The sequence below is a fragment of the Uranotaenia lowii genome, chromosome 2, assembly GCF_029784155.1.
Source record: "Uranotaenia lowii strain MFRU-FL chromosome 2, ASM2978415v1, whole genome shotgun sequence".
Classification (NCBI taxonomy): domain Eukaryota; kingdom Metazoa; phylum Arthropoda; class Insecta; order Diptera; family Culicidae; genus Uranotaenia; species Uranotaenia lowii.
Window position 1 is genome coordinate 78,149,692 of NC_073692.1, and position 7,047 is coordinate 78,156,738.

A 7,047-nucleotide genomic window follows, 5' to 3' on the forward strand; every position below is an offset into this window, starting at 1 on the left:
AAATTCCGGATAAATATAGAATATGATATTACCCACCATTTTCCTGAATATTACTTCTGAACGTTAATAAATCATTTGACAAATCATTGAGTGATCTCGGGCCCTGTTGCATTCACGGAATTCTTTCAATCCAGCTTACGATTTCCTCTTATCACATCCAACGAATCAATTCTGCCATAAATTATCTTCATGACCGTGATTAATCGAGCTCAATTATGACGATAGTTTTCCCTCACTCCCTCAACCCTCATGGTCAATCCTCGTGGCAAGAAAATAATCTTCACCCCCTCAGCTCAGCTCCAACAGTCTAACGGAGCTAGCCCAACCATTCAAAGGCCAATCAAACACGAACCAAACAAACCAACCAACACAGCAAAAGCGAAATAATTCCCCGGACAAACCAACCATAAATTATTCGCCATTCCCAGCAAAGCAAACATCATCAACTTCGTCATCGTCAGTTGGTTTTTCGTCTTGGCAGGATCGGGGACCAAGGCCTGGATCTGGGGTATGATGAGAGTGGCAATTGGAAGGAGGAAGCTGGGAGTACTTAATGCCACCCAAAAGTGTACAGGACCATCCCTCATCATCCCCGGCTGAGTAACTGTCAACCACTTTTCCCGTCTTCATCAACCGGACCAACAACAACGAACGAAACCCATTCCCGTGCAGTCGGGATGTAGGAGCTGTGTGAAAGCAGCTCATTGCGACGAGCGAACGGTAACTGAAGAATGAATGGTGGGTGTGGGTGGAGGTCCTTCCCCATTGCTGTTATTGCCGTTTGAAGCTGACCACCCCGAAAGGGAATTGGATAGACGGTAGAGAGAAAGCAAGAGATGCAAGTAGTAGGAAGCAGCAGCAGCAGCAGCAGCAAAGTTCCAAGATCCCGAGTCTGAGAGGTCATGATAAAGATGTGAATCAGCCAGCAACGGATATAACTCAACGGACAACGCTGAAATTGATTGACGATTTAGCATTTTTCATGACAAACTCACGTTCGCCGAGCTGCAACCATCATCAGCTGGCTGTTGGGTTGGATTGCTGCGGGCTCCTGAACTTTCAACGGAATCGGGCAAAGAGGGAGATGTCATCCAAACCCTGGGGTCCCATCGATCGCCGAGAATGCATTTCCGTCTTTTTTGCACACACACTTACCCCTTTGACTTCCCCTTCCGGTTGTCTATCCAGCTGCCCGGCTAAACAAATTGTTATCCCGCGGGGGCGAGCAGTGAGAAGGTGCGGTTGAGAGATGGCAATCGGTGGTGTTTTATTATCAAGATTGTCTGCCCTTTCTCGTCAACTGCTGCTGCTGCGTTTGTTGGTGTTGGTTTTTTTTAAAACCTTCTAGCCACCGATGTTGATGATCCGTTGCACACATAATGCTTTTGAGGATGGTCGCGTATCAGCTAAGGTTGTCTCCAGATGACCGACAATTTATTATGGACTCCCATCCCAGGCTTCTCCAGAAACGCATTATTGAAGATTTTCCACCATAGCCAAGCAGCAATGGCATTGTTGTGGGACAGGTGATCCTTCAAGGGGGGCTCTATCTCTAAAGTTTTTAATCGATGACGCTGTAAGATGAGTAAAATAAATACCGGGAGAAAGCATCATAATTCATCACTTTTTTTCAAAGGTGGGTACAGAGGATACATAGTTATTATTTGAACACACTTTGCAAGTGCACTCGATGGTCTCCTTTGTATATCAACAAAATTTTCATTTAATCCTTTCCCGAGCCCCGAATGTAGTAGCTTCTGATTATACTAGGCTTGCTAGATGGATTTATTCTTATCTAAGTTTATGGCATTTCGGCAAATTGAAATTCTAGTTAGAGAGCAATTAAGACAGAAATGAAAATTGATAGGTGGAAAGGTCAAAGCTAGAGCGCTTTGGGTAGAAGAAACGAATAGATGGTGAAAAATTGTGAGCAGGGCATTGTGTTATCGACAGCTTTTTACTGCTTGTGTGATTCTTTACCCGGCACCTGCTGGCTGATGGAGTTAAAAAAGCGAAACATTTTGAGAAAAAAAAGCGGGATACAGCCGAAAAATGCGGAGCATTTTTAAATGTGTGCCGCCTAACTGCGCTAACCGCTCGGCTACCGAGGCTTATGTATTTTTGGGTTTACTATCAACTTTGGATATAAAAGTGCGGCGCTTTTTATCTTGAATATCAAATTTACAAATCGATAACTGAAGCATAGCTCAGCTGATATGAAACCTGCTTTCCGAGTCAACGTCCGTTATTTTAAACCTGGGAGTAAACATCGAAAAAAGTTAAACCTTTTCATGTTTATTGCTTTTCCACCTACTGCGTTGTTGGTAAAAAAAGCGAATGACAAAAGTTTTTCGAAGTAATAAAACATTTATGATAATGAAATCGTCAAAATATTTAGTTTAAATAAGCTAAATTGAAAAAAAGGTGGGATTTCTGGAAGCTGTAGTTTGCTTTTTATATTTATGAGTGAAGTAGCATAAATTGCATTCAAAACATATGAAAGTATCAGAATAACAACATACAATAAGAAGCAATGTAAAAAAATCTTTACAAAAAAGCCGGAATTGAATCCTTGATCATGTGATCGAAAAGCTCACGCCCATAACCACCAAGCAACAAGATCACAACAAGAAGGGATTACAAAAACTTTCTATAAAAAGACACCGGTTGCTGCGAATGATGATTCAACACATCATGCACATTAGACAATTTATCAAATATATTGCACATTAGACAAATTTTCTTTAGGGTTTTATGCCTTCACCAATAGATTTCATGAAAAATGAATGAAGTAGGGATATTATAAAGAGTATAAGCTATCAAATGGCACAATTTTCTTCATTTTGAAAAAAAAATTATTATTCATATATTAGTCCGTTTATCAAATATGGGCAGCTATGGGGTAATTGTAAACAAACTTTTGTATGCCTGACAATTCTATTGCTCTTTAATGGTCAAATGTTAGGGGCTGTTCACAAATTACCTAGTCACGAATTTGGAATTTCCAGACCCCTCTCAATCCACCCCACCCACCTTGCAAAAAATTGTAAAAATTCCTACAAAACTCTCAAATGATCTCTTAAGAAGGAGGGAGTTTGTCACGATCAAAAGGTCTTAAGTTTTAAAATTTTGAGACATTGATTTTTTTTTCTGAAAAGAGTTTCGGTTATTCAAAAATGTGACATGCAAGTTGCCTACAGTCTTTGGAATAAAGTTTAAACTGGTTTTAATGGTTTGCTATGATTCTGATGATTGTATTTGTGAAATCGTTTCTTACGTAAGATTATTGGGAACCCCCCCTACTCCTCTTGTTAAAAACCGAAAGAAAATGTGAAAGTAACCGCCCTCCCCCTTTTTGATGCTAACGTAATAAGTGAACGGCCCCTTAGTTGATATAGAGTCGGAAATGACCCAAAGTTGTTTGCTATGTATATTTTTACGACTAAAATAAGAAAAATCAGTGAATTGTTTTTTAGATTTTGAGTGATGCGTAGGGATAGTAGTATAGGTTATACCCATATCGAAAACCCGTATCTTAGGACTAATTTTCTTATACCGAATACCGGTTTAACGTTTAAATTATTCATAACTGACTGAAAAAATAACATTCTATCGTTTTTTTTTTAGCCAAAACAGCTACCAGAAAACTACAAAAAAACATCAGGACCAGCAGCAAGCTTAAATAAAAACCAATCATCTTTCATCGTCAGTCATAAATGTGCTTTTCATTGAAACAAGTATTGTTTTCTGCCAAACAAATCCCTTCATTCCATGTATATATCGAAAGGAAACCGTATTGAGCTTACAGGAAAATCTCACAACTTGCTGCACACTTAGAAGAAAGCCGTTTCGAACCTACAGGTGAGTTTGACGGCTGGTAAACGGTGGATAATGTGCAACACGAGACCCCATAGTGGTCATATCACCTCTTATTCACAACTCTACCTCCCCGTGGTACCGGCTGGGATGCGAGTAACCTAAGCGGAGATCGGGTACCCAACCCCGGTGGATGCTTTGGTCGCATGCAGACTGAGAAGGTGGCCGCACGCGTCTGTTCCCCAGGTCAGGGGCGGCTCAAACAGCGTCTGTCTTGCAGCAAGCGGCTGAATTTATGAAATGCGGCCCCTGCCAGCTTAGTCCAAGATGGCAGCCCCATCGCGGGATAGGGACTTTAGGCTAACAACCTACTGCTCCTGATATCTTGTATTGTTACAGAAACTGAGAGAAGAAATAACCGAATTGGAACTTTGGCAACGACTTTTAGCATGAAAACACGGACTAGAATTGGAACTTGGAATGTTTTGACCCTTGCCCAGCCAGGAAAGCTGGCTCAACTTGCTAGGGAAGCTAGCCGCCTCAAGCTAGAGATATTGGGACTGAGCAAAGTCCGTTGGCCTAACACTGGAGAACACAAGACACAGTCCGGGCAAGTACTGCTTTACTCTGGCATACGAGGAGAACATGCTACTCGGGAACGAGGAGTTGGTTTCCTGTTAAGCCCGCAGGCCCATGCGGCCCTCATAAGATGGGAACCGATAAACGAAAGAATAATCGTAGCCAGATTCAGAACACGGGTTAGAAACCTTACAATGGTCCAGTGTTATGCGCCAACTGACGTTGCCGATTTGCAGGAGAAAGAACAGTTTTACAGTCAAGTGAACAGCGTGGTTGAGAGAATTTCGAAGGGTGACATTCAAATCCACTTAGGCCACTTCAACGCAAAGATTGGCTCCGATAATTAGGACTTTGAGCGCATCATGGGGCGCCATGGCCTAGGACAGATGAGCGAAAACGGAGAGCTGTTTGTAGAATTTTGTGGCAACAACAACATGATAATCGGTGGATCGCTCTTCCCCCATCGACCAGCACATAAGGTCACTTGGGTATCCCGAGATGGCCGAACAGAAAATCAAATTGACCACATCTACATCAGTCGAAAATGGAGAAGGAGCCTTCTTGATGTCCGCAACAAACGAAGCGCAGACATTGCATCTGACCATCACCTCGTCCTTGGCGAGATACGACTGAGAGTTGCGCGTGTCCAACGGCGCGAGGAGAAAGTCGGGTGTCGATACGACGTCCGCCGGTTGGAGAATCCAGAGGTGAAAAGGGCATACGTTGAACAGCTAGAATCCCGAGCCTCGGAGCTGCCGACAGACGGAACAGTCGAAGAACAGTGGTGTGGAATCAAGAATGCTTTTAACACGACGAGCCATGGTACTCTCGGTAAAGTTTGTGGAAGACGAAGTGAATGGATGTCGGATGAAACCTGGAGGATGATCGATGATCGGAGAAAGGCGAAAGTCGGAATTGAGCAGGCATGTACCGGGTCAGCCAAAGCAGCCGCTCGCTTACGATATGCGGAGCTGGAAAAGGCAGTTAAACGAGCTTGTAGACGAGACAAGAGAGCCTGGACAAACTCCCTAGCCGAAGAGGGAGAAAGAGCCGCCGCCTTTCCAGATATCCGATTATTATATGATATTTCTCGCCGCCTTAGTGGTGCAAGGACTACACAGCAAAAAAAGTGTTGCGAAATTACATCAAAAACGTGCACATAACTCGAGTCGCTAAATGTATTTAATATTACATTGTTTTGATGTACCAAGCAACTACACGTTTTAGATGTAAAAAAATACACAAAACATATGTAACGGAGTAGACAAGATCGAGCACAGAGATAAAATACATCTTGTGATGAAACTAACCGTTATCATTTTCAAAATTTGAATAAATTTCTGATATGTTAAAAAAGCGCAAACTCAAATTAAAGACTCAAAATTTAAGCTCCTACTTATGTATGTATAAAAGGATCAGAATTTTTTTTCAGACTGAATTAAACCATTAAAAACTGAAGACATGATTTTATTCCATGAATTATGACAAACTAAAAAACTAACTTATTCCATGAATTATGACAAACTGAAGAATGGAACCATCCAAATGGATTCAGTCACATCTGCTTCGCTGAACCTTTCAGTATCCTTCCTTCTTTGAAAGAAACTGAGCATATCTGGGCATCCTACCTTCAGCCAGACATTCACACCCGAAATAAACACTGATTGGCACAGTTCCGTATTCGATTAATCTGTCCCTTTGATGGCCATTGGTCCTACAACTTCGCAACTTCGTTGTCATCCATTTCTGTAAACATTGAATGAGAAAGTTAACAGGGAGAATAAAAAATTGAACGCAGAATACTCACCATCGAATACAACTTTCTTTATTTTCTTTTCTCCGGAACTCTTTTGTATCTCTGATAAACGATGACCAAAATTCCTGAAAGAGCAAAATTATGTTAAGAAATTATCACCAATAGTTTTGCTTAGATGTGTTTTCAATATTGATATTACTTACCAACAGAATAAATCCTTCTGAGCTCCACAATCCGTTTCAAACTTTCCGACACGAAAACAATTTAAAATGTCAATTGGAATAAACATTGACTACTTGATGTAATACTACATAGAAAGTTGGAATATTACACAACATGACGCGTTCGGATTGTGTACATCGTTTAGATGTAATATTTTAACCAAAATCAATAAAAAATACATAGGTTGTCTCGCATCGTCATAAATTACATCGTCCAACGTTACATTTTTTTTTGCTGTGTAATGCAAGAATGCCGCTGAAAAACCAAGCAGGTCAGCTGCTGACAGATCGAACAGATCAGCTCAAGCGTTGGACTGAGCATTTTGATCAACTTTTCCGAGTTACAAATAGCAATGGCCAACAGAACCCGCAGCTCGAGGCGCCCACAGTAAGTCGCATTAATGGCGTCAATTCGGAAGCGCCCTCGCTGGCTGAAATAGAAGCGGCAATCAAGGACATGAAATTCAACAAAGCGCCTGGAATCGATTGCATTCCTGCTGAAATGCTCAAAGCCGACCCTGCCTTGTCAGCACAAATGTTGCACCGTCTTTTCGCTGACATTTGGGATACTGCAACATTCCCGGCCGACTGGATGCAGGCTATCCTCGTAAAGGTCCCAAAGAAAGGAGACCTAACAGAGTGCGGTAACTGGCGTGGCATAACTTTGATCTGTAC

The 7,047-nt window shown here is 41.8% G+C and overlaps 1 long non-coding RNA gene across 1 annotated transcript; it reads right to left on the bottom strand.

Moving 5' to 3' along the window:
• Window positions 1-5,959: 5,959 nt before the first annotated feature.
• LOC129749657 (uncharacterized) lies at window positions 5,960-6,422 on the bottom strand. The gene is made up of 3 exons (XR_008738121.1): window positions 6,355-6,422; window positions 6,203-6,276; window positions 5,960-6,141 (listed from the first exon to the last, which is right to left on the bottom strand). It is a non-coding gene; the product is annotated as an uncharacterized LOC129749657 (long non-coding RNA).
• Window positions 6,423-7,047: the final 625 nt, after the last annotated feature.